The sequence below is a fragment of the Anomaloglossus baeobatrachus genome, chromosome 2 (assembly GCF_048569485.1).
Source record: "Anomaloglossus baeobatrachus isolate aAnoBae1 chromosome 2, aAnoBae1.hap1, whole genome shotgun sequence".
Lineage (NCBI taxonomy): Eukaryota > Metazoa > Chordata > Amphibia > Anura > Aromobatidae > Anomaloglossus > Anomaloglossus baeobatrachus.
In genome coordinates this window covers 93,703,344-93,715,683 of record NC_134354.1, presented here as the reverse complement: position 1 = coordinate 93,715,683, position 12,340 = coordinate 93,703,344, and the positions used below count along the sequence as shown (strand labels likewise).

The 12,340-nt window shown below is 45.1% G+C and overlaps 1 non-coding gene across 1 annotated transcript; it reads right to left on the bottom strand.

Moving 5' to 3' along the window:
* Positions 1-4,188: 4,188 nt before the first annotated feature.
* Positions 4,189-4,379, bottom strand: LOC142292666 (U2 spliceosomal RNA). The gene has a single exon (XR_012750779.1). It is a non-coding gene; the product is annotated as a U2 spliceosomal RNA (small nuclear RNA).
* Positions 4,380-12,340: the final 7,961 nt, after the last annotated feature.

Here is a 12,340-nt window from a genome sequence, read left to right as displayed (position 1 = left end):
CTTCAATTGGTCCAAAAGTTCAATGTAATGCCTTGCATTGATGGTGGAATGCTTTTGAAAGTAGTCCACTAGCAGCATGCCCTCCTTATCCCAGAACACACACGCCATCACCTTAGTGGCTGATTTTTGCACCCTGAATTTCTTTGGACAAGGAGAACCACTGTGCCTCCACTCTTTTGACTGCTTCTAGTTTTCAGGGTCATACAAATAAATTCAGGTCTCATCGATAGTGACCAGTCGATCCAGGAAGTTCTTATCAGTCTGGAAAGGCTGACAAAGGGGCTGAGAAGTTTTCACTCGCATGCTTCTCTGATCTGTTATCAAACATTTGGGGACCCACTTTGCAGATACAGTAGCTTCCTCATGTCCAAATATTCATGGCTAATGACACAAACATATTCACATTAATTCCCCATGATGTCTGCTATTGCTTTAGCTGAAATTCATCGATTCTCCAGTATGAGGTTGTGCACAGCATCGATGATCTCCGGAACAACGACCACTCTCGGTTGTCCAGGACGTTCCCCATCATTGGTGCTGTAATGGCCCATTTTAAATTTGGCAACCCAGTTCTTAACTGTGGATAATGAAGGGCATTTTTCCCTCAATGTCTGCGACATATCAGCATGAATATCCTTTGCAGACTTTCCTTGCAGAAACAGCAATTTTATTATTCCTCTGCTCTCAGTTGCTGTGAATATCACTTTAGACTCCGCCATTTTGTTTTCCCGCGTGTGTAGAACATAAGCAACAAACACAAAATTTTTAAAACATATATTAGACACATAAGGCTTTCATGTGATGTAACATTTGTTACCATAGAAACAAAAAAGATCACAAATCCAAAGACTTATCAGCAGCCCCTCGTAGAAGTACAAGTTTGTGTTGTTGTCCAGTTTATGGACAATGAATATGGAATGCATTAAAGGGGTTGTCCCCATACTCAGACAACCTTTTCTCATTTTCCATGTTTGGCCCCATTATAATAAAGAAGCTTCTATTCATATACTATGGGCTCCGTTCCAGCGGTTTCGGCTCTCACTCTCCCAGGGCTCACATGAGGTTATGACGTCACACAAGCCCTTTACCTTCCCATGTATAAGTAATTAACAGGAAGTGATATCTTACTACTCTCACGCTCCCGCCGTCACGGCACCGCTCCTTATCACTCCTTACCCACTGATCCGGTCCACGTGCCCACCGGTCACGGCTGCCGCTCCCACTCGTGCTCCCCTGTGTCCTGCTCACTTGTGTCTGACTCTGAGTGGTCTGACTGAGTTGTCTGGCTCTGATTCTGAGGCCCATGGATGTGTATAGGGTGGGGCCGCGCCCACTCACCTTAACTTATAGGCCCTGAAGCAGGATATGACATGATACTGAGACAGGGTATATAAGGCTTCCCTTTCCATGTGGGCGGCGCCTGAGCAACGTGTTCCTTGAGCTAGATGTCAGGTCTCTCTGTGCATTGCATCCCATTTAACCCTGTGTCTTCTGCAGAGCCCGTCTGCCGTCCTGACCTGGTCCAAGAGAGCCGATCTCCCAGGAAGTGTCCCGGTGACCGTGTGCTGAGGATTCCGCCATCTCCTGTAAGCCTGAACCCGTCACCTGGACTTTGCCCGGCGACCTCAACCTTCACGCCCAGCTGGACCCAGATCCCATCTGTGGTTCCAACCCGGCACTGAATCTGATTCCGGCACTGTCTCCTGGAACCCTATGGCACCAGAGACTCCGTACTACCAGTCCCCTGAAGGCAGCTGTTCCCGTACCTACTAGTGTTCCGGCTGCCGTGCATTTAGGCCCTCTGGTGGGGCGACCAGACAGTCCCTGTATAGGGGTTAGCTCTTGGTTGCCTCTCCAGGGGAGTCCGGTGCACGGTCCAGAGAATCCACCACCAGGACCTAACAACTACATAGATATGGTACCAGAATCGAGCTTACTACATAGATACAGGAGCTAGACCAAGCTTACAACAGAGATGTGGGAATAGAAAACAATGTCAGAATAAAAAGTCTGTGGATTGAAAATTGCAACTAATTCTCATAGTTGTGCCTAATTCATTAAACAACTAGTCATATTGACAAAAATGGAACACTTTACAAAAAATATATAGTCAGGCCCTTTTGAACACTCCCTTTCTATTAAAAATAAAAAACTAATAAAAAGATCCTTCTATAAACTTAATTTTAACCTCAAAAAATACATTCTGATTTTGTTTAAGGACTTTGTTAGGATTAAGCTGTTTTCACACAGTGTAATGAGGGTCTCTTCCATTACATAGCAAAAACCTGGCTACAGATTATCTTTAAAATAGATTTGCAACCTATGAATGTTACCTAGAAATAGGTGAACAGGACATTACAGGGCAGTCACCTTTGCTTCTATGGAGCAGAGCAGAGGGCCACTAACAGATGGATCTTCTAGACTTAATGTGACCAATCTCACTACTATACTTCTACTTGTATTAGTGCTATATAGTATAACATTTTTCTTACATCACTGGGGCGAGACAACTGCTGGACAACCACCATAGCAATGTTTCTTGGATCACAGTTGAACCCAACTCACTTTGTGTTGGACATTCACTTCCTCTAAATCTTATTTTTCCTGACTTTATATGCCGAATTCCCAAATTTCATGATCCGTATTTCTGAACTGAATTGACTTGACATTTATGCAATTCTACAGCTCCAATTTTTCTAAAGGACTGTAGAATTGTAAAAAGTGTCTAAAACACACAATAAATTTGCCACATTTCTCATTTCCAACTTTTTTTTCACACAATATATGAAATACTACTGAATTGTTATTGGTAAATCTTTAATGTCTCTTCAAATCTGCAATTATAACTTAGTACAAATACTTGGAGTGAATCAATTACAAACGCAAGATCAAGTGGGGGTTAGCGCTAGATAAATGGCAGAAACAGTTTATTACAATGAGTATCACATGTGTGACGCCCTGGACTAGTCAGGTCGTCCCAGGTAGTCCCATGCACACACACCCCCTCCCTAGAAAGGTGACAGCAGCCAACCAAGAAACCCTTGTCACCACCCTCCAGGTTTGATGTCCACACCAGGGGGGTGGAGCCAGGCGGTTGGCTCCACCCACCAAGGAGTTCACAGGCCTGGAGGCAGGAAAAACACACAAGTTCTAGTACACAGGGAGAGTAGTCTTGACAGTGAAGGAGAGAGGTTGAGTTCAAGGGCAGACCTGTGACCAGGCCTGACAATAGTCTACTCAGGTGGCTGGGTCGGAGCCCAGTCACCTCTGGCAAGGAGGCAGACGGTGGTGCCCACTTGCAGGAGCTGGGCTTACAGCCAGTGGAACTGTAGGGACCGGGGTCAGGCGGTGGCCCGCTGGTACCGAACCGGAGAATTGATTGGAAACCGGAGCACCAGGAGGGGTACTCAGACCCAGTACAAAGCCCTGAACCGACAGGGCTGAGTTAAATCAACTGATTGAGGACTGGACTTAAGGACCTATCCCACACAAGACCCGTTAGAAGACAACAGCCCAACTATACAGGGTAATGCCACCGCCAAGGCATAGAGACCCAAGGGCCAGCATCTGCGGGCAAACAGGGCTCTTCTGACAACCAGCAAGCCGGGGAGTGGACTACCGTTGCTTAGGCATAGTTGACAAACATTCATACAAAGAGGTGCCGAAGAAAGGCTGAAACCACCAACCTGACAAGGGAGAAGCTGCAGCCAGCTGCGGGCCCCGTTCATCATCACATTTGGTTTACCAGAGACTCCCGTGTATTGTGTCATAGTAAGTACACCAGTGCCTTCGGGCTGCGCACCGCGCCGTACTGCACCAGCATACACCCGCACCCGCTCCCCCGCCTCAGCACCTCCCTCGGGCCCCCGGGACCATCACTCCCCTACCCACGGAGGGGTCAACACCAAGCTGCGCAACACCGTCCTCGGGAGGCCTACTTAACGGCAGCGGTGGTGTCCATCTATTCACCACAACCCGTGGGTGGCGTCACAAACTTATACCCCTTTCAAACCACCATGGCCCCGGCCGTGGAACTTCCCCCACCGAAGTCCCTGCGTGTAGCGCCAACCCCCTTGCAGAGCGACGTGACCCCCGGGTCCTTGAGGAGCTCGAGCTACCACCCACCGTATGAGCACGGATCCCAGCGGCTTGGCAGTCGTAGCCGAGCCTGCGGGGCGGTACAGATGCATTGATAGAAATATCTACTAAATACTAAATATATTTTTTATTTTTTTTTCGTGGAGTGGACAGAGCAAGCTCTTCTTCCATCTCGCTGTTCTAAAAATCCATTTAATATATGGTCCCTAGATAGGGGATGTATCAGATATTAAACAGAACAGATACTACACTTGATCTTAGCCAAATGGCCGAGAAGCGATAAATATGTTCCAATACTTTACTAACTAATTTTATGTTTATTTAATTAGCAGGATTTCATGCAGATGACCCAGTTACATGTCAAAGTAGACTATGAACTTGTTCATATTCTTTTACAAAGCTACTGATAAAGCAGTGTAATTAGTATATATCAGGAATGCAGAGGGGGAAACATTTCTCATCATTTCTGTGCAACAGAATATGGACTAATTGCTGCTTTGGGTAAAGAACATGTATGTGAGTGACACTTTTATATGGTAGTTACAGTATTCAAGTAGTCATGTCTTAGTTACATCATACTCCTCCAGAAAATGACAACAGCCTAAACGTGTATCCGATGAAAGAACACAATGTGATATAATAAAAAGTCAGAATAGAACCTGTTAATGTAGTGAGATCAGAATATTTTAATTTTCAATGTGAAAAGAGTTATTATCTTTGATGCTCCGCTAACAATTATTTTATTCATATTAGTGAGACTTTCTTAACATTAAGTAGGGCCTTTTAAAAAGGTTGTCCACTACTCGGACAACCCCTTCTCAATCAGCATGTTTGCCCTGGTAAAATACCAGTGTACCACCCCCACGTCAGTGGCCGAGCCGCTCGGATCCGGAGCCATGGTGGCTCGAGGGGTCTCCGGATCCGGGGGGTCCGCGTGGACACTTGAATTAAAAGAGAAGGTGGGATATGTACAAGGGAGTTAGAAAGTTTGTGACGCCACTCACGGTGTGTGGTAATGTGAGGGACCACCGCTGCCATTGGGGAGCCAGATGACGATGGTGTGGCAGCCTGATGTTTAACCCCTCCATGGGTAGGGGGTTTGTGTCCCGGGGCCTGTTGGATGGTTGGTGCTTGGGTGCCGTTGGGGATAGGAACAGGGGTTTTCAGTGTACACATTCCGTCCAGGAATAACAACACCGACAGCTTGTAAACCAGAATTCTGAGCACCACTACAGCTTGTAGGGAGCACGCTTGGGTCCGTGCCCTTAGTGTTGCTGTTAGCCTGTGGCCCTTTCCTTGGCACCTCTGTCTCAATTTGGACCCTTGGGTATAAAACTCTCCGGGTCCCACTTACCCGTATGGCTAACGGAGTGAGCTTGTTCTCAGGGTTCACGCGTAGGATTTCTTTGGACGGTATTGGGAAAGTCCTATCCCATCGGTGCGCTACTACCCCAATTTTGGAGTGGGTTGGGGATGAATCTTGAAGTCTTCACCCCCGTCGGCTAAATTACCAGAACGCGTGAAGCTACTTTCCGGCCTAGGGTCCATGTAGCCCGTTGTGCCCTGGCCCCAGCCCGGTGATAGCTCAAGGCCGTCGGCTGCTCTCTTCGACAGTCCGTGCCCCTTGACACAATCCCCTGCGACCGGGGTTCCAGCTCCTACCAGGCTCAGACCAACGTCTGCCACCTAGTAACTACAGGAGCCCTGCTCCCTGCCGGTGAGCTCTCCCTCTCAGAAAGTCACCACTCCACTCTCCTCTCCCTTTGCTCTCCAGTGCTCAACTCTTGCTCAACTGTTACTTTCTTCACTTCCCTCTCACCAACCCCCCATGTGGGCTTCCCTATTCCCTTCAGGCCCCTCAATGGAGTGTCTGGTGGGTAAAGTGTTCCTAGGATTTTGATTGGCTAAGCTGTTAGCAACACCAAAGGACCAGGAGGGTGGATACTGTGCTGAAGAGCAGATTGCACAATACCCTACGATGACATGATAGGCTAGGGCGTCACACCAGCACTTATACTTGCCTCCAGTATCGTTGTGATTCCATCGGTATCTGCACTCGCTCTCACTGGGCTCATGTGATATTGCTATGTATGAAAGTGACCTATAGTCAGTACTCTCCTGAAGACATCATTGGTCACATTGCAAATGTGTATTTTATGTGTAGAGTAATATGTGTATGTTTTCCTGCGGATTATGTCGCAGTCCTGACAGCTACCACTAGAATGCACTGGACTCTCTAACTGCTAAGAGAGAGTCTCACATAGAAGGTACAGCGGCAGGACTGAAAGGGTTTGTGAGATAGGCCCGGCCCACAGTTAAGGGGATAAAGTGGATAGGATTTCCTGGTTATAGATAGTTAGTGTTAGAGATGGAGTGAAGAACGTAGGATAGTGGAAAAGAGTGGTGTGGTGGTAGGGAAACAGGCAGAAGATTGGGCAGGAGGAAGACAGAAGCTGGTGACCTGAAGAAGTTTGTAACAGAGCAATAACCTGGAAGTAGAGAGAGTAAACCAGAACAGCGCCCTCATGGCAAGCAGGCTAAAGAAAAGAGTGTAGTTATTGTAAGGGCCTTAAGGGGGCTTTACACGCAGCGACATCGGTAGCGTTATCGCTGGTGAAAGCTCCCGCCCCCGTCGGTTGTGCGTCACGGGCAATTCGCTGCCCGTGGTGTTCAATATTGTTAGGACCCGTCACACGGGACTTACCTGCCTAGCAACGTCGCTGTGGCCGGCGAACTGCATCCTTTTTAAGGGAGCGGTTTGTGCGGCGTCACACATAGTGATATGTCCTGCTGCAGGAACGACGAACAACCAGCATCCTGCAACAGCAACGATTTTATGAAAATGAACGACGTGTCAAAGATCAACGATAAGGTGAGTATTTTTGATCGCTAACACTCGCTCGGAGTTGTTATACACAACGACGTCGCTAACGACGCCGGATGTGCGTCATGGAATAAGTGACCCCGGCGATATATCGTTATACGTTGTTGCGTGTAACGGGCCCTTTAGTCTTCGGACAGCCACCGTCACTGCGGGATTGGTATCCTCAGATGCAACTTGGTGTAAGATAGCCATTCAGAGAAGAGTGAAGTGAAGTGATGAAACTCTCATGCTCCATGGTATCTGGTGGGACTCTATGTACAGCCGGTATGGGAAGCGCTGTGTTGAACTGTGTAACAATGCCTGTGAAGTATTAGTGCCTCTCCTCTGGAGAAGAATGTTGATGTGAGAAAACCGTATTCAGTAACATTAAAGTGTTTTACAGCTGGCCCAAGTGTGTGCTTTATTCCTTTGGAAGTAAATCTGCAGCATGTTCCCTGGACCAGCAGCAGCAGCGGGTTGACAGCCCAGAAGTACCCTAGCACTCAGGTAATCGCACCACACCAGCCACTTCACCGCACACCCCAGCCACAGTTTCTGTAGCATGTCAGGCGGGTGCCGAACTGCATCCCTTGCCCCTGGCTACCACCTGGCCTCATGTTACAGTTAGATCATGCAAGCCCTAAACCTAATCAGTACTGGCTTCAGTTTACCCACCTTCAGACGTATCTCACACTCAAGAGGAAGTAGGCGGCCAGCATCAGCAATGACTTCCTCTTGATGTTTGATTCGTCCAAAGGTGGAGAGAGGGAAGCCATTGCTGATTGAGTACATGGCTTGCGTGACGTCACCGGAGAGCGAGTGCCGACACCACTGGAACAGCACCAGCACAAGAGGGGAGTATACATTTTAAAAACCTATATAAATCAACTAAAGAAGATAAGTGACATCTATCAAAAATAATATGTACCAAAAAACAAAATTGGAGAGCTAGCCCAGATAATGATATATCAAAAGACCTCATCAGTTACACGAAAAAATAAAAAACATGATATCAATACAATCATGTGAAACATCTACAAGGATAGAATAATGAAATAGAGCTAATGGTGATATGTGATGTGATGTGATGTGTAGACACAGACAGGTGTCGTATGGTAATCATGTCCTATAGATGGTGCAAAAATATTTTTCGTTTTAGTATCAGTATTGTATGTAAAGAGGAGAAAAATTATAGATGAATGGATAGAAATGTCCCAAAAATGAGAAAGTGAATAACAAACATGTATACCATATGTCACCAGTCTGTGTGTACACATACATAAATCACCATTAAATCTATTTAATTATTCTATACTTGTACATACGTTTCACATGATTGTATTGATGTCATGAGTTTTCATATCAGTCTTTTCATATATATCATTACCTGGGCTAGCGCTCCAATTTTGTCTTTTGGTTCCAGAGGGGAGTAAAAGCCTTGTTATTTCAATGGAGTCAAGCATGCTGATTGAGATGGGATTATCAGAGTAGTGGACAACCCCTTTAAGATGGATTTGCACTAAAAGACCTTCCTAAGATAGTGTTCCTAACAACTTGTCTTATGATAATATTTCAGTATAAACTTGAACAATCGTTTCCCAATAATCCTGCAGTGCCGATCACCCAATGTACAAGTAAAGTGCTCATTCGTTGGGTGAAAAGATTCTTTTGTGCAGTGCCCTGTGTAAACAGGACTTGTGCTGCCGAGAACTATGGCAGCCTATGTGCACTGAGCTTTCTACTACTGATAACACAGCACAACAATGTTTTTGCTACTGAGGGTAAAACATGTGTTCTTTACTAATTTGAACATGCTGATTCCAAATATGAACTCAGAATTTGCACAGCACGTCCAGATTTTGAGTTATACTTAGAAAAGGCCATACGCCTATTCAGGCATTGTTGAAGATATTCTTAAAAAGTATTCAAAAAGTTAGCTTCATACTATGTCATGGAAAATGGTGTCTGCTTCTGTACTGATGTGAATGGGCTTATGCTAGAGTTGGGTTGTAGACATTTTCCAGATCAATGGAGACTGTTCATAGACTCTAGTAAAGCAAGCTTGAAAGCTGTTCTGTTGCACAATGGCAATGAAAAGCCATCTGTCCCCATTGCACATGCGGTTGGAATGAAAGAGACCTATGCTTCTATGCAGATCATTCTGAAATTGATTAAATATTCAGAACATCAATGGAACATTTGTGCTGACCTCAAAGTTGTTGCACTAGTCCTTGGTTTGCAGTTAGGTTACACTAAGCATATGTGCTTTCTGTGCCTATGGAACAGTCGAGATGACGACAACCATTATAAAATTAAACGGTGGCCCAATAGAGATGAACATAAGATTGGTAAGCACAATGTTCAACACGAATCACTTGTCGATCCACTTAAAGTTTATCTTCCACCTCTTCACATTAAACTAGGACTAATGAAAAATTTTGTAGTAGCAATGGATCGTCAAGGGAATGGATTTAAGTATCTGAAGGAAAAGTTTAGTGCATTGAAAACTGAGGCCAAACTCAAAGCAGGAATTTTTATTGGTCCTGAAATCCACCAACTAATCCATGATGAAATCTTCAAGAAAGAACTCACCCCACTTGAACTAACTGGAAACGAAAGAGCAGAAAACTATGCTGAACTAATAGACAATATGCTTCAAGCATACGAAATGCATGGTGCCCGAATGTCATTGAAAATGCATTTCCTACATTCACATCTTGACTTCTTTCCTCCAAATATGGGTAATGTCAGTGACGAACATGGTGAGAGATTCCACCAGGACATTTCTACTATGGAAAAAAGATACCCAGGTCGCTTTAACCCCAAGATGATGGGCGATTACTGCTGGTTTTTGCAACGGGCCACTAGGACCACTCACAAGCGCAAAAGCAAGTGCCTGAAGCACTTTTAAAAGTACTCTGCTGAGTTCAAGGCGATTTCTTAAGCTACTATAAGTGATTTTTAAGTTTTTTGGTTTATTTACCTATACTTCTTTTTCAATAAAAATGATAATACATGTTGTGAAACTGTGGGACATAACGATTCTGTATCTTTATTAATTGCTTATTTTAATTTTCACAAAAATTGGAATAACTTAATATCCTGACGTGCTACAAAAAAACTAACTTCAGATTTGGATTCAGCGCATTCGATTTAGTATAGCGCACATGGTTTTTGCCAAGTAGCAGACAAAAAGTGTTTATTTGTTGTGCTGTGTAATTCAGTGCTCATCGTTAAGTGCGGTCTGCCTCTGTAAACAGGCTATTAAACGACCACCAATCTGCATACGTAATTGCCAGTTGCGGGATGTAACCATATCCCACAATGCACTGCGGCACTGTCAGTTGCACAGCCACAGTTCGCGACCACATCATAGCCATGGTAACCAGGGACAACAGTGCAGGCGGAACCCAAATTGTGGGCTGAGTAAGCACAATTCTGTTCCCAATCTAACATTGTGCTACCCATACCACATCCAGGTAGAATGAGGTGTTGATGTTTTAAATTACACATTTGCGATGTCACGGAGCAGTAAGGAGGCGTGTCCAGGTATGTCCGCCCTTGCCTGACATCACCATGCCCTGAGCAATGTTGCGGTGAACGACGAGACATGGCGGAACTGACGAGCGTGCGAGAGAGAGAAAAAATACATACACATGATGTTTATTTACAATAACAATACACACAGCCTGTAGCACATTTAATTAGCTAAAAAAAAAATATCAGTGGATAATCCCGAGCAGGCCATAGTCTGCTACAACCTCTTGAAGAGAGGGAGAACCGCGAGAGTTCCCGAGTCAGCCTGCTGCCATGACTAAAGGCCCAGTCACACACAACAACTTACCAGCGATCCCGAAAACGATGTGACCTGATAGGGATCGCAGGTAAGTCGCTGGGAGGTCGCAGGTGAGATGTCACACAGTCAGATCTTACCAGCGATGCAGGAACAATACAGGTCGCTACTGCGATCTCAGCAGTCACTGTGACCCTGTCACACAGTGTCAAACACAGCGATGGGTCCTGCCCAGCAGGACATCGCCTTTGAAGAAAATGGCCTGGACCATTCTGCAACAACTAGAGATCTCACAGCAGGGGCCTGATCGCTGGTAGGTGTCACACATAACGAGATCGCTAACGGGGTCGCTACTGCATCACGGAAACCGTGACTCAGCTGCGATCTCGCTAGCGATCTCGTTATGTGTTTACCGTCGTACCTTAACGTTAACTAAGGTCACTCAATGTAAACACACACATCACACAGGGGAGACACCACATAGTGAACACAGCTCAAGAAACACAACACCAGATACCAATATACAGCACACAACAAGCAAGAGACAGTGCACAGGGGTGAAAGAGGTCAAATGACGCAACACATACAATACACAAATGCAGAGGATGACATACAACGGATATATTGGAAAGCGCAAACAGTGTGACACATGTCCACTAAGCATAGACAGATGTTCATTTTACCGGACTCCCAATGCGATAGCAACGGGCCTATTTCTAGTTGTTACATATTTAACGGTTAATGGTCATTCATACAGTTTGTATAAAGGGACTTTTAGTGAATAATTTTCTTTAGTGTGGCTTCTTTTAAACAAAATAATATTAAAAGTTATATTTTATAGTTTACATGTTTCTTCTCTCCACCCTTATTGATCGCTTAGCAATTTGCTGATTTGATCTCATTTGTGTACTTCTTTATTTTTTCCAATTTTGAGGAACCTTCTGTAAAATTAACTGGGGACTTTTGGTGCTAGGGAATTGTCTTCATACTGCAGGTAATTATCAGCTCTTTGTATAAGCAATGGTAATAGATTAGACTGAGATGAGAAGTCTGGGTTAAAGGAATTCAATTACCACTGGTAATCAAGCAGAGAAGATTAACAATGAACAGAAACAAACAGAAACACCAACGGAGAACAAGTATGAAGGCTTTTTTATCGTGGCCTATGATTCCATGAACAACTGCTCATAAGAACAATTGTTCCCAGTCATTCTCTTGTATAAATGCTCGTTTGTCAGCGAGTCACATCTTTTACAGTATAAAGGCCTAAAAAATTTTTGGTTATCGGCTTCTCATCACCTCATGTACAGAAAAAATGTACTGCTGACAATATACAGACTATATGGAGATGGATCTATAATTCTAATGACTAGAGTTGAGTGAGCACTACCATGCTCAGGTGCTCAGTACTCGTAACTAGTGATGAGCGGGCACTACCATGCTCAGGTGCTCGGTACTCGTAACTAGTGATGAGCGGGCACTACCATGCTCGGGTGCTGGGTACTTGTAACTAGTGATGAGCGGGCACTCCCATGCTCGGGTGCTTGGTACTCATAATGAGCAGGTGGATGCTCAGATGAGTGCAT